Consider the following 16,482-nt stretch of genomic DNA (forward strand, 5'->3'; position numbering starts at 1 on the left):
AGTTCTTTATATATTCTAAATAATTTCCAATTATACTATTTATAAGCAGCAGCTGTACTTGACCCTGTTCATCCATGGTCTAGTGAGATGGTACAGTACATAAAAGTCTTTGTAAGCAATCCTGATATACTGAGTTCAATACCCAGGACCTATATAGTGGAAGGAAAGAACTGACTTCCACATGCCCTCTATAGCATTCATCCACATGCACACATACCCCTTCACAAACAACTAAACCAGTATAAACTAATGAAAAAAGAAGAAATGTAGTCACCAATAATAACATTAAATGATGTTACCCAGTTCATGGATTTACAGACCAAAAATGACTTTGAAGAGCAAACAATAACAATAAACCAGGGCAAATAAAGACCATGTGAAAAAAAAAACCCAAAACCAAAAACCAAAACCAAACAAACAAAAAAATCCTCATTTTAAAACCATTTATATACACTACTTTGTTTATTCATGGAGACTTAAATTTACAAAACTTGACAAACTGCTGCAGGGAAATAATGACAAAGTAAATTACCTGTCTTCCAAAAGTATTTGAATTAGACATGGTGAAAAACGTACTGTGCTTTAAACAATAGGTGGATAGCAGAGCACTGTGGAGGTATATTAATCTTAGAAGAGTCAAACATTATTGCTTTCTAATTACATCAACATTACTTAAGTAGAGAAATCAATGCAGAGAAAGCTCTGCGGAGAGCATTAAGCCCGAAAGGCTCATCACTTACAATGTCATTCCTTGCAGTGCCATCCATGCTATCTAGATGACTTTGCATCTATCCCTCCGTAATGGAACTAAAACCAATGGATACCACAGACAGATGCTCAGCAGCTTTATGGTTTAGTTAAAGATGTCGCTGGGTCCTACCTTTTTTAAAAGGCCATTTCAATATCTTTTCTTTCCTTTTTTAGATGTTATTGCAAGTCTGTGCACTGTACATGCATTAGGTCAACTGGAATTGGAGTTGTGATAGGTGTGTGTGGGCAAGAGTGCGTGTGTGAGTGTGTGTGTGTGTGTGTGTGTGTGTGTGTGTGTGTGTGTGCTAGCAAGAACTGAAACCAGGTCCTCTGGAAGAGCGGTCAGTAGTCTTTACCACGAACCATCTTTTTACGTCTTCAACATCTTCTACATAAAATCCCCACTCAGAGGATGGGATAGTAACAAAACAGAGTCCCATTCCTTAAGCACATTAACTCTACCTATCTGGTAAGCATTTAATAAAACTCACAAAGGCATTGAGAGTCCTCTGGAGATGGAAAGTGCTTGCAGATGACTCCTGAGGCTGTACATTTAGGAAAATGAAGTGCTTGCGAAGAATAATAAGAGGAGCCTCAGGCTATAGGATTTGCTCCTCAGTGGTTTGTCTGTGGGATAGACAGGGCCTCATTGTGTTTGTAACCTGGGTAGTCTGAAAATCATTGTGGAGTATAGTTAGACTGTTCTTTTTTTTAAATTTTTTTATCTTTATTAACTTGAATATTTCTTATTTACATTTTGATTGTTATTCCCCTTCCCAGTTTCTGGGCCAATATCCCCCTAACCCCTCCCCCCTCTTCTATATGGATGTTCCCCTCCCCATCCTTCCCCCATTACCACCTTCCCCCCAACAATCACGTTCAGTAGGTGTTCAGTCTTGGCAGGACCAAGGGCTTCCCCTTCCACTGGTGCTCTTACTAGGATATTCATTTCTACCTATGAGGTTGGAGCCCAGGGTCAGTCCATGTATAGTCTTTGGGTAGGGGCTTAGTCCCTGGAAGCTCTGGTTGTTTGGTATTGTTGTTCATATGAGGTCTCGAGCCCCTTCAAGCTCTTCCACTCCTTTCTCTGATTCCTTCAATGGGGGTCCCACTCTCAGTTCAGTGGTTTGCTGCTGGCATTCGCCTCTGTATTTGCTGTATTCTGGCTGTGTCTCTCAGGAGAGATCTACATCCGGCTCCTGTCGGCCTGCACTTCTTTGCTTCATCCATCTTGTCTAATTGGGTGGCTGTATATGTATGGGCCACATGTGGGGCAGGCTCTGAATGGGTGTTCCTTCTGCCTCTGTTCTAAACTTTGCCTCCCTATTTCCTGCCAAGGGTATTCTTGCTCCCCTTCTAAAGAAGGAGTGAAGCATTCGCAGTTTGGTCATCCTTCTTGAGTTTCATGTGTTCTGTGCATCTAGGGTAATTCAAGCATTTGGGCTAATATCCACTTATCAATAAGTGCATACCATGTGTGTTTTTCTGTGATTGGGTTACCTCACTCAGGATGATATTTTCCAGTTCCAACCATTTGCCTACCAATTTCATAAGGTCATTGTTTTTGATAGCTGAGTAATATTCCATTGTGTAAATGTACCACATTTTCTGTATCCATTCATCTTTTGAAGGGCATCTGGCTTCTTTACAGCTTCTGGCTATTAGAAATAAGGCTGCTATGAACATAGTGGAGCATGTGTCTTTGTTATATGTTGGGGCATCTTTTGGGTATATGCCCAAGAGAGGTATAGCTGGGTCCTCAGGTAGGTCAATGTCCAATTTTCTGAGGAACCTCCAAACTGATTTCCAGAATGGTTGTACCAGTCTGCAATCCCACCAACAATGGAGGAGTGTTCCTCTTTCTCCACATCCTCTCCAGCATCTGCTGTCACCTGAGTTTTTGATCTTAGCCATTCTCACTGGTGTGAGGTGAAATCTCAGGGTTGTTTTGATTTGCATTTCCCTTATGACTAAAGATGTTGAACGTTTCTTTAGGTGTTTCTCAGCCATTTGGCATTCCTTAGCTGTGAATTCTTTGTTTAGCTCTGAACTCTATTTTTTAATAGGGTTATTTGTCTCCCTGTGGTCTAACTTCTTGAGTTCTTTGCATATTTTGGATATAAGGCCTCTATCTGTTGTAGGATTGGTAAAGATCTTTTCCTAATCTGTTGGTTGCCATTTTGTCCTAACAACAGTGAGTTAGACTGTTCTTAAACTCACAGAAATCTTCCTCCCCTAGGGTCTCCCTTAGTCTGATTGATAATATTACACATACATCTATCACTTGAGCATATCCAAACTCAATAATTGATCTATATCTTTTTCTTATGTGGAATATTTGGAAATGATTTCTCTTAATATACAGGATTGAAAGGATATAGGAATTGTGTGTAAAGTTTCAACCTACACACACACACAAACACACACACAAACACACACACATACACTAATGAGCTCTTCTCCAAAGTGAAGGTCAAGAATCAGACAGGGCATAAAAGTTGACCATTAAAAGATTTTTAACTCACAATTTTGCCTTCCTCTCCACCAGCTGAACTCACACAGTAATTGACAAATTCATTTCAGGAAGGTAGTGGAGCATGAAATAAATGGTATCATCTCTAGTCTATTTTTGTCTGTATAAAGTAAGTCAATGCCAACTTCTTTCTAAACATGGTAGAGTGAACATGCATTCACTAATCTATATCTCTCAAAAATTCATAATGGGATATAAGACATAAATCTATAGTGAAAATGTGGAAAACCATAACAGTCACGATATTAACACAGTTTTGAAAAGGGCTAAATAAATGAATGAATAATAAATCTTGGTACGAAGAAGAAAGGAAAAATTAAACTCAAGCTAAGAGAACAAAGATTACAGTGATGTGTGGAGTTCAGAAGTCAAGCAAAGCTAATAAGTGCTTCACAGTCTGGCTTTATAAAGCAGATGTTATTGGTATTGTGTTAAAGTGTCAACTATTAAGGCCTCGGCCTGCAGCACTCCCACATGTTTGGGCACACTATTATGAAATTTCCTCTATATGCACACATGATTATTAGAAGAAAACACAGATCAATTGTTTAAATTTGAGAGGGGGGAGAGGAGAGGAGAGGAGAGGAGAGGAGAGAGAGAGAGAGAGAGAGAGAGAGAGAGAGAGAGAGAGAGAGAGAGAGAGTTGTCTGCTTTCCTTCACCCTTGCTAGGAAGTAAACTCCTTCACTAGCATTAGCATTCTTTCATAGACTAAAGATCAGTTGAGAAATCCAGCCTCGTGGACTGAACAATCACTAGGTATTTGGATGCTAGATTGGTAGATAGCCATTGTTGGACAAGCTGATTCACATCTTTTAAGCCACACTTGTCAAACGTGTACAACATCAAACACACACACACACACACACACACACACACACACACACACACACACACACACATACACATACACACACAGTTATTATCAGTTTTACTGCTCTAGAGAACACAGACTAATATACCTTCCAACTGTATTCCAAATACTTACTCTTATACTCACAAATAATTTTGGCTCTCACATTTCATCAAATAAAACTTCCTTTTGTAACAGATGGAGGCCAGTACAGAGATCCAAACTTAGTCAAAATACACAGAATATGTTAACATGGAGTGTCTCCCTCACTTGGTATATCTATGTTAAATAACTATAACAAGGATCATGGTACATTGTGGATCAGGAGAAAGAAAGAATATAAAAGCCAGTGAATCCAGGTACTTGCTACGAAATGAATACACCAATTCAATTTAAAACTCAACTTGAAATAAAAAAACAAGGAAAAATTAGAAAAATGTAAATGTCAAGTATGTTTGCTTCTTTGATGGAGAGGTAGATGAAAAACATGAGTTTTTGCTTTTGGGCATACACCTTTCTTCTTCAATGATACAGGGAAGTCCTCCTTTTATAAAGGTGACTTTGAAATCAGTAGGAGGTTCTTCCTTGAAAGTGCTGCTTTTGAAAGAGCTATGGCTTGACCTCAAGAATATGACTCCTGAATAGAAAGCAATAAGATGTCAAGCATGCATACTGTTTCTTCAGAAAACATGTAGTCCTTTTGAAATTGTTTTGTAAGTAATGGACCATTAGCCAGAAATTTCATTTGTAGAACATCCTAGTGTCTATCTGTTCATGTTATTAAATACCTTTTGGTCAAGTTGATGGTGTTATTAGATTTTTATTATTGACATTAAGAATCCATTGTAAACTTATTTTCTGTCATAAAAGAACTCTGCTCACCCCAAGAAAAAACAAGTTTTCTTTTAAATATCATTTAGAAAAATTGAACTCTGAATGGTTAAATTCAAACTTATCATTGGTTGAATTATTAATATGTTGTTTTGAGTATGCTTCTACTTCTAAAATCTTACTGTTAAATAAATATCATTTTCAAGATTTTAAAACATTTATTTTCTATGTAAAATAAAATTGCACATGCAGTGGAGGATTGAATTCAAGTCTTCTAGAACTATCTTTCAGAATATTTTTTAAAAAGTTCTTTGAATCATTTTAATCACTTATTTGTGCCTGACTCTTCTTCATTGACTATGTCCAGTTGCTTTTCAAATAATACAGAAAATTTACTTATTCTCTTTACAAACATTGTTACACATATTTCAGCACTGGCTGAATCTGAATGAGGGTGGATATTATAAGGTATTATTAACCTATTGTCTTCATATAAAAGCAAATTCTGAACCTATTTATGAACTAGATCGTTTGATTTGCTTTGTTATAGGAAATATCAAAATCTACCTTTGCATCTCATTATCATTTACTTAAAATATTAACTTCATTGATTGTAATATGGCCCAGACACAGTGGAAAATAGGAGAAAGGTGAGGAATGACAAGAAACGCACAGTATCCTCTTCGTTAAGCTTGGCATATATTGAAATCAGAAAGACAGAGAGACTGATAGTGATATATAAAAACGAAGTAATTACAAGCATTGTTCTATGCAGTGAAAATGATAAGCAAACTTGATACTTAAGATTTTTAAAATTCAAAGAAAAGCAAGTTAATTTAGATTGATTTTTAAATGAAGGCCATTCTGAGCAGATTTTTGGACTCAGAAACCAATGCCTACAAATATGACACTCTGGTATGCTTGTGATTTTAAATTAATAATACCGGAGTAGGCAAATGCTGGATGAAGTTTCACCCACTATACCCCTATCTGCTTAATGATTGGGTATACCAAAGATGAAAAGTTATCTTTGGTTTCTTTGTTGAATTATTTTTAATTAATTGATTGTTTTTAAAAAAAGAAATATTAAAGAATATAGCCTACCTGAACAGATTTTTGTCACAGGTTATTTTTAGTGTTCTCTTTCTGTATAATTCCACTATAGAGTCATGAATTATTGTTAGTGTTTCTGAGTCATTCATTCACATTGAATCATCCACTAACCCTCAGCATGTTCATATTAACACCATCCATACTGTAACCTGTACCAACTTTTAACTTTCTTTTCTTTTTTTTTTTTATTAACTTGAGTATTTCTTATGTACATTTCGAGTGTTATTCCCTTTCCCGGTATCCGGGCAAACATCGCCCTCCCCCCTCCCATTCCTTATGGGTGTTCCCCTCCCAACCCTCCCCGCATTGCCGCCCTCCCCCCACAGTCTAGTTCACTGGGGGTTCAGTCTTAGCAGGACCCAGGGCTTCCCCTTCCACTGGTGCTCTTACTAGGATATTCATTGCTACCTATGAGGTCAGAGTCTAGGGTCATTCCATGTATAGTCTTTAGGTAGTGGCTTAGTCCCTGGAAGCTCTGGTTGCTTGGCATTGTTGTACATATGGGGTCTCGAGCCCCTTCAAGCTCTTCCAGTTCTTTCTCTGATTCCTTCAACGGGGGTCCTATTCTCAGTTCAGTGGTTTGCTGCTGGCATTCGCATCTATATTTGCTGTATTCTGGCTGTGTCTCTCAGGAGCGATCTACATCCGGCTCCTGTCGGTCTGCACTTCTTTGCTTCATCCATCTTGTCTAATTGGGTGGCTGTATATGTATGGGCCACATGTGGGACAGGCTCTGAATGGGTGTTCCTTCAGTCTCTGTTTTAATCTTTGCCTCTCTCTTCCCTGCCAAGGGTATTCTTGTTCCCCTTTTAAAGAAGGAGTGAAGCATTCACATTTTGATCATCTGTCTTGAGTTTCATTTGTTCTAGGCATCTAGGGTAATTCAAGCATTTGGGCTAATAGCCACTTATCAATGAGTGCATACCATGTATGTCTTTCTGTGATTGGGTTAGCTCACTCAGGATGATATTTTCCAGTTCCAACCATTTGCCTACGAATTTCATAAACTCGTTGTTTTTGATAGCTTAGTAATATTCCATTGTGTAGATGTACCACATTTTCTGTATCCATTCCTCAGTTGAAGGGCATCTGGGTTCTTTCCAGCTTCTGGCTATTATAAATAAGGCTGCAATGAATATAGTGGAGCACGTGTCTTTTTTATATGTTGGGGCATCTTTTGGGTATATGCCCAAGAGAGGTATAGCTGGATCCTCAGGCAGTTCAATGTCCAATTTTCTGAGGATCCTCCAGACTGATTTCCAGAATGATTGTACCAGTCTGCAATCCCACCAACAATGGAGGAGTGTTCCTCTTTCTCCACATCCTCGCCAGCATTTGCTGTCCGATGAGTTTTTGATCTTAGCCATTCTCACTGGTGTGAGGTGAAATCTCAGGGTTGTTTTGATTTGCATTTCCCTTATGACTAAAGATGTTGAACATTTCTTTAGGTGTTTCTCAGCCATTCGGCATTCCTCAGCTGTGAATTCTTTGTTTAGCTCTGAACCCCATTTTTAATAGGCTTATTTGTTTCCCTGCGGTCTAACTTCTTGAGTTCTTTGTATATTTTGGATATAAGGCCTCTATCTGTTGTAGGATTGGTAAAGATCTATTCCCAATCAGTTGGTTGCCGTTTTGTCCTAACCACAGGGTCCTTTGCCTTACAGAAGATTTGCAGTTTTATGAGATCCCATTTGTCGATTCTTGATCTTAGAGCGTAAGCCATTGGTGTTTTGTTCAGGAAATTTTTTCCAGTGCCCATGTGTTCCAGATGCTTCCCTAGTTTTTCTTCTATTAGTTTGAGTGTGTCTGGTTTGATGTGGAGGTCCTTGATCCACTTGGACTTAAGCTTTGTACAGGGTGATAAGCATGGATCGATCTGCATTCTTCTACATGTTAACCTCCAGTTGAACCAGCACCATTTGCTGAAAATGCTATCTTTTTTCCATTTGATGGTTTTGGCTCCTTTGTCAAAAATCAAGTGAACCATAGGTGTGTGGGTTCATTTCTGGGTCTTCAATTCTATTCCATTGGTCTATCTGTCTGTCTCTGTACCAATATCATGCAGTTTTTATCACTATTGCTCTGTAATACTGCTTGAGTTCAGGGATAGTGATTCCCCCGAAAGTCCTTTTATTGTTGAGGATAGCTTTAGCTATCCTGGGTTTTTTGTTATTCCAGATGAATTTGCAAATTGTTCTGTCTAACTCTTTGAAGAATTGGATTGGTATTTTGATGGGGATTGCATTGAATCTGTAGATCGCTTTTGGTAGAATGGCCATTTTTACTATATTAATCCGGCCAATCCATGAGCATGGGAGATCTTTCCATCTTCTGCGGCCTTCTTCAATTTCTTTCTTCAGTGTCTTTAAGTTCTTATTGTACAGATCTTTTACTTGCTTGGCTAAAGTCACACCGAGGTACTTTATATTATTTGGATCTATAATGAAGGGTGTCATTTCCCTAATTTCTTTCTTGGCTTGTTTCTCTTTTGTGTAGAGGAAGGCTACTGATTTATTTGAGTTAATTTTAAACCCAGCCACTTTGCTGAAGTTGTTTATCAGCTTTAGTAGTTCTCTGGTGGATCTTTTGGGATCACTTAAAAATACTATCATATCATCTGCAAATAGTGATATTTTGACTTCTTCTTTTCCGATCTGTATCCCCTTGACCTCCTTTTGTTGTCTGATTGCTCTGGCTAGAACTTCAAGAACTATATTGAATAAGTAGGGAGAGAGTGGGCAGCCTTGTCTAGTCCCTGATTTTAGTGGGATTCCTTCAAGTTTCTCTTCATTTAGTTTAATGTTAGCAACTGGTTTGCTGTATATGGCTTTTACTATGTTTAGGTATGGGCCTTGAATTCCTATTCTTTCCAGGACTTTTATCATGAAGGGGTGTTGAATTTTGTCAACTGCTTTCTCAGCATCTAATGAAATGATCATGTGGTTTTGTTCTTTCAGTTTGTTTATATAATGGATCACATTGATGGTTTTCCGTATATTAAACCATCCCTGCATGCCTGGGATGAAGCCTACTTTGTCATGGTGGATGATTGTTTTGTTGTGCTCTTGGATTCGATTTGCCAGAATTTTATTGAGTATTTTTGCATCGATATTCATAAGGGAAATTGGTCTGAAGTTCTCTTTCTTTGTTGGGTCTTTGTGTGGTTTAGGTATAAGAGTAATTGTGGCTTCGTAGAAGGAATTCGGTAGTGCTCCATCTGTTTCAATTTTGTGGAATAGTTTGGATAATATTGGTATGAGGTCTTCTATGAAGGTCTGATAGAATTCTGCACTGAACCCGTCTGGACCTGGGCTCTTTTTGGGTGGGAGACCTTTAATGACTGCTTCTATTTCCTTAGGAGTTATGGGGTGGTTTAACTGGTTTATCTGTTCCTGATTTAACTTCGATACCTGGTATCTGTCTAGGAAATTGTCCATTTCCTGCAGATTTTCAAGTTTTGTTGAACATCTGCTTTTATAGTAAGATCTGATGATTTTTTGAATTTCCTCTGAATCTGTAGTTATGTCTCCCTTTTCATTTCTGATTTTGTTAATTTGGACACACTCTCTGTGTCCTCTCGTTAGTCTGGCTAAGGGTTTATCTATCTTGTTGATTTTCTCAAAGAACCAACTTTTGGTTCTGTTGATTCTTTCTATGGTCCTTTTTGTTTCTACTTGGTTGATTTCAGTTCTGAGTTTGAATATTTCCTGCCTTCTACTCCTCCTTGGTGTATTTGCTTCTTTTTGTTCTAGAGCTTTTAGGTGTGCTGTCAAGCTGCTGACACATGCTCTTTCCTGTTTCTTTCTGCAGGCACTCAGCGCTATGAGTTTTCCTCTTAGCACAGCTTTCATTGTGTCCCATAAGTTTGGGTATGTTGTACCTTCATTTTCATTAAATTCTAAAAAGTCTTTAATTTCCTTCTTTATTTCTTCCTTGACCAGGTTATCATTGAGTAGAGCATTGTTCAATTTCCACTTATATGTGGGTATTCTTCCCTTATTGTTATTGAAGACCAGTTTTAGGCCGTGGTGGTCCGATAGCACGCATGGGATTATTTCTATCTTTCTGTACCTGTTGAGGCCCGTTTTTTGACCAATTATATGGTCAATTTTGGAGAAAGTACCATGAGGAGCTGAGAAGAAGGTATATCCTTTTGCTTTAGGATAAAATGTTCTATAAATATCTATTAAGCCCATTTGGCTCATTACTTTTCTTAGCCTATCTACGTCCCTGTTTAATTTCTGTTTCCATGATGTGTCCATTGATGAGAGTGGGGTGTTGAAATCTCCTATTATTATTGTGTGATGTGCAATGTGTGTTTTGAGCTTTAGTAAGATTTCTTTTACGTATGTCGGTGCCCTTGTACTTGGGGCATAGATATTTAGGATTGAGAGTTCATCTTGGTGGATTTTTCTTTTGATGAATATGAAGTGTCCTTCATAATCTTTTTTGATGACTTTTAGTTGAAAATTGATTTTATTTGATATTAGAATGGCTACTCCTGCTTGCTTCTTCCGGCCACTTGCATGAAAATTTGTTTTCCAGCCTTTCACTCTGAAGTAGTGTTTGTTTTTGTCTCTGACGTGTGTTTCCTGTAGGCAGCAGAATGCAGGGTCCTCATTGCATATCCAGTTTGTTAATCTATGTCTTTTTATTGGGAGTTGAGGTCATTGATGTTGAGAGATATTAAGGAATAGTGATTATTGCTTCCTGTCATATTCATATTTGGATGTGAGGTTATGTTTGTGTGCTTTTCTTCTCTTTGTTTTATTGCCAAGACATTAGTTTCTTGCTTCTTCTAGGGTATAGGATGCCTCCTTATGTTGGGCTTTACCATCTATTATCCTTTGTAGTGCTGGATTTGTAGAAAGATATTGTGTAAATTTGGTTTTGGCATGGAATATCTTGGTTTCTCCATCTATGTTAATTGAGAATTTTGCAGGATACAGTAACCTGGGCTGGCATTTGTGTTCTCTTCGGGTCTGTATGACATCTGTCCAGGATCTTCTGGCTTTCATAGTCTCTGGCAAAAATTCTGGTGTGATTCTGATAGGTCTGCCTTTATATGTTACTTGACCTTTTTCCCTTACTGCTTTTAATATTCTTTCTTTATTTTGTGCGTTTGCTGTTTTGACTATTATATGACGAGAGGAGTTTCTTTTCTGGTCCAATCTATGTGGAGTTCTGTTGCTTCTTGTTTGCTTATGGGTATCTCTTTCTTTAGGTTAGGGAAGTTTTCTTCTATGATTTTGTTGAAGATATTTACTGGTCCTTTGAGCTAGGAGTCTTCACTCTCTTCTTTACCTATTATCCTTAGGTTTGATCTTCTCATTGAGTCCTGGATTTCCTGTATGTTTTGGACCAGTAGCTTTTTCTGCTTTACATTATCTTTGACAGTTGAGTGGATGATTTCTATGGAATCTTCTGCTCCTGAGATTCTCTCTTCCATCTCTTGTATTCAGTTGGTGAAGCTCTTATCTACGTCCCCTTGTCTCTTCTTTTGGTTTTCTATATCCAGGGTTGTTTCCATGTGTTCTTTCTTGATTGCTTCTATTTCCATTTTTAATTCCTTCAACTGTTTGATTGTGTTTTTCTGGAATTCTTTCAGGGATTTTTGTGACTCCTCTCTATGAGCTTCTACTTGTTTATTTATGTTTTCCTGGAATTCTTTCAGGGATTTTGTGATTCCTCTCTGTAGGCTTCTACTTGTTTATTAATGTTTTCCTGTGTTTCTCTAAGGGAGTTTTTCACATCTTTCTTGAAGTCTTCCAGCATCATGATCAAATATGATTTTGAAACTAGATCTTGCTTTTCAGGTGTGTTTGGATATTCCGTGTTTGCTTTGGTGGGAGAATTGGGCTCCGATGGTGCCATGGAGTCTTGGTTTCTGTTGCTTGGGTTCCTGTGCTTGCCTCTCGCCATCAGATTATCTCTAGTGTAACTTTGTTCTTCTGTTTCTGACAGTGGCTAGACTGTCCTATAAGCCTGTGTGTCAGGAGTGCTGTAGACCTGATTTCCTGTTTTCTTTCAGTCAGTTATGGGAACAGAGTGTTCTGCTTTTGGGCGTGTAGTTTTTCCTATTTACAGGTCTTCAGCTGTTCCTGTGGGCCTGTGTCTTCAGTTCACCAGGTAGGTAGCTTGGAGCAGGAAGGTTTGTCTTACCTGTGGTCCCGAGGCTCAAGTTTGCTCGTGGGGTGCTACCTACGATCTCTCCGTGGGGGTAGCAACCAGGAAGATCTCCGCTGCCCTTTCCGGGAGCTTCCGTGCACCATCGTTCCAGATGGCCTTTGATGTTTTCCTCTGGAATCAGTAATGTGCTAGTAGATGCTTGAAAACACATGTATATTTAGGTTGAGATTCTACAATATAAACCAGACTTATCATAAAACTTCCCTACAACCAGATGGCATTTCTTTTGGCCAAACAGTATAGGAAAGTTAACAGAAGAGCCCTATGTCTTACACTCATTATTTTATAAACTTGCTTGAAATCGTAGTTTTTGTAATCATCATCTTGACCAAAGACACCACCAAGCTTACACATTCAAAAATACCTTGTTACTATTTTATTGTTAACTATTTTATCTTATACAAGAGTAAGAATAACTAAGTGCTATTGAGGTGGTTGGTAGGGTGTGCAGTACCTTTACAGCTTGTAGGTTGCACATGTTTTTAAACTTTTTATATTAGAAACATGGTCAAAGCATCAACACTGACTTAGTTTTTCTCATCTGATCACATATTGGATTACCCATTTCAGTATTAGCTGCAATAGCTTTAAATGATTGGAATAGTCTCTATCCCTCTGAAGAGAAAATGATGTACAGGATTGTTCAACTACAGTTATATATTTGTAGCAGCAGCAAAAGTTTCAAACATCTAAGGGAAAGGTGGCTACACAGACTACGGCAAACAAGTAAAGCAGCAGCAACAACATTTGTGGGTCTTGAGTCTCTGTTGATCTTCAATTCCCTGAGAGAGGCACAGCAGAGAACTTCTCCTTGTCCAGCCTACTGCCTGGAGCCTGGCTGCTTCTGCTAGGTTGTACCACCGCTGTTGATTCTTGTTTGTTATGCCAACTCTACTGAGCTGGATTACTAGTGTATCCATGAAGTGTTTGCTCATAGATCCAGATGCCTTGGCTAACCTGTGAACTGAACTTCTGCTTTCCAGACAACACAAAAGGGAGTTGCTCCAAAGAAACTTTCTAAACCTCCCTCACCCCCATCCCCCATGCTTTCTTTTACCTCTGGTGGGTGGAGGGCTACAAAGGAGGTTAAAACTTTTAATGGCCATCATCAAACACAGACATTTGGAAAAAATAAAGTTATAGTTTGAAGAGATATCAGCTGTGGGCTGACCTTGGAGTAGAATGTCCCTTAGCCTTTTGATACATGCTACATGGAGGGGACCCTGAGGATGCCAAGTTAACTGCAAAAAGACAGATATTTTCTGGTTCTGCATATATCAATGAATATAAAGGTTGTATCAACAGTGATAGGAAGCAGGAGGTTTGGGGTCTTGTGGGAGGGAGAAGAAAGAGGGTTCTTGTGTGTAAAAGGCATGGCATCTCAACTTCATAAATTCAAAGAGTTCTGGGTCAGAGAGGGAGTGACAGTCAAACAGCAACGCTGCTGGTCACTATACCAAAAATGACTAATGTGCTAAGTTTTGTGCTGTATGTATTTTGATACCAAACCAAACCAAACAGAAGAAAAATAAATAAAGAACCAACCATGGGTATGTATAAAGATCCAACTGGGAGAACTTTGGCTGAGGCACTCAATGTTCAACACTAAATAAATAATCTAAAATAAGGGATGGCCCACTCATGGAGCTGGCCACCAAGTAATCTTGGAGATAGTATTTTGAAACAGCATTAAATCCCATGGCAAGAAAGGAACAAGAGGCTTACCTCAAAAGAATGAGACCACTTCTAGTTGCTGGTATAAGTTAAAAGAGTCAAGAATCTTTGTTATATATGAAAGGGAAGGGTCAGCAGACTCTAACACTTCATGTTTTTCAAGAAAAGTAAGTGAAATAATAGTTCTATTTTCTCTTATGAACATACAGAATCATTGGAAAGATAAATAGGCACCTGATGGTTTTATTGGTCAAAGCATCATTGTCATATCTAACATAGCTTAAACCACTCTCAGTAAGTTTTCTATAGGATAAGACAGCAATAAAGAGGGGCGGCACAGGCCTTTCTGGTTGCTGCCTCTGCAGAGAGCCCGTGGGCAGCACCCCACGAGCGAACTTGAGCCTCGGGACCATAGGTAAGACCAACTTTTCTGCTGCAAGAAAGCTGCCTGTTGAGCTTGGGACACACGGAAGCAGAATTCCTCTAGGACCAGGCACGTTCTGTGTTTACCGGATGTCCCACACCCACGGATCCCGGCCCGCAGCAGCTCTCTGCTCCCAGACCCTGTGAGAGAGAGACCCAACCACCTGGTCAGGTGGGCACTCCTGAAGCTGCAGAGCGGAAGAGACCACCAACACTGCTCACCCCTGCCCACATCCCTGGCCCAAGAGGAAACTGTATAAGGCCTCTGGGCTCCCGTGGGGGCGGGCCCAGGAGCGGCAGGACCCCTGCCTGAGACACCGCCTGAACCTGAAGGAAACAGACCGGATAAACAGTTCTCTGCACCCAAATCCCATGGAGGGAGAGCTAAACCTTCAGAGAGGCAGACAAGCCTGGGAAACCAGAAGAGACTGCTCTCTGCACACACATCTCGGACGCCAGAGGAAAACACCAAAGGCCATCTGGAACCCTGGTGCACTGAAGCTCCCAGAAGGGGCGGCACAGGTCTTCCTGGTTGCTGCCGCCGCAGAGAGCCCGTGGGCAGCACCCCGCGAACAAACTTGAGCCTCGGGACCACAGGTAAGACCAATTTGTATGCTGCAAGTGACCTGCCTGGTGAACTCAAGACACAGGCCCACAGGAACAGCTGAAGACCTGTAAAGAGGAAAAACTACACGCACGAAAGCAAAACAGTCTGTCCCCATAACTGGCTGAAAGAAAACAGTAAAACAGGTCTACAGCACTCCTGACACACAGGCTTATAGGACAGTCTAGCCACTGTCACAAATAGCAGAACAAAGTAACACTAGAGATAATCTGATGGCGAGAGGCAAGCACAGGAACGCAAGCAACAGAAACCAAGACTACATGGCATCATCGGAGCCCAATTCTCCACCAAAACAAACATGGAATGTCCAAACACACCAGAAAAGCAAGATCTAGTTTCAAAATCATATTTGATCATGATGCTGGAGGACTCCAAGAAAGACGTGAAGAACTCCCTTAGGGAAACACAGGAAAACATTAATATACAAGTAGAAGCCTACAGAGAGGAATCGCAAAACTCCCTGAAAGAATTCCAGGAAAACACAATCAAACAGTTGAAGGAATTAAAAATGGAAATAGAAGCAATCAAGAAAGAACACATGGAAACAACCCTGGATATAGAAAACCAAAAGAAGAGACAAGGAGCTGTAGATACAAGCTTCACTAACAGAATACAAGAGATGGAAGAGAGAATCTCAGGAGCAGAAGATTCCATAGAAATCATTGACATCAACTGTCAAAGATAATGTAAAGCGGAAAAAGCTACTGGTCCAAAACATACAGGAAATCCAGGACTCAATGAGAAGATCAAACCTAAGGATAATAGGTATAGAAGAGAGTGAAGACTCCCAGCTCAAAGGACCAGTAAATATCTTCAACAAAATCATAGAAGAAAACTTCCCTAACCTAAAAAAAGAGATACCCATAGGCATACAAGAAGCCTACAGAACTCCAAATAGATTGGACCAGAAAAGAAACACCTCCCATCACATAATAGTCAAAACACCAAACGCACAAAATAAAGAAAGAATATTAAAAGCAGTAAGGGAGAAAGGTCAAGTAACATATAAAGGCAGACCTATCAGAATCACACCAGACTTCTCGCCAGAAACTATGAAGGCCAGAAGATCCTGGACTGATGTCATACAGACCCTAAGAGAACACAAATGCCAGCCCAGGTTACTGTATCCTGCAAAACTCTCAATTAACATAGATGGAGAAACCAAGATATTCCATTGCAAAAACAAATTTACACAATATCTTTCTACAAATCCAGCACTACAAAGGATAATAAATGGTAAAGCCCAACATAAGGAGGCAAGCTATAACCTAGAAGAAGCAAGAAACTAATCGTCTTGGCAACAAAACAAAGAGAATGAAAGCACACAAACATAACCTCACATCCAAATATGAATATGACAGGAAGCAATAATCACTATTCCTTAATATCTCTCAACATCAATGGCCTCAACTCCCCAATAAAAAGACATAGATTAACAAACTGGATAAAGCAACGAGGACCCTGCATTCTGCTGCCTACAGGAAACACACCT

This window comes from Rattus norvegicus, chromosome X, assembly GCF_036323735.1.
Source record: "Rattus norvegicus strain BN/NHsdMcwi chromosome X, GRCr8, whole genome shotgun sequence".
NCBI classification, from domain to species: Eukaryota; Metazoa; Chordata; class Mammalia; order Rodentia; family Muridae; genus Rattus; species Rattus norvegicus.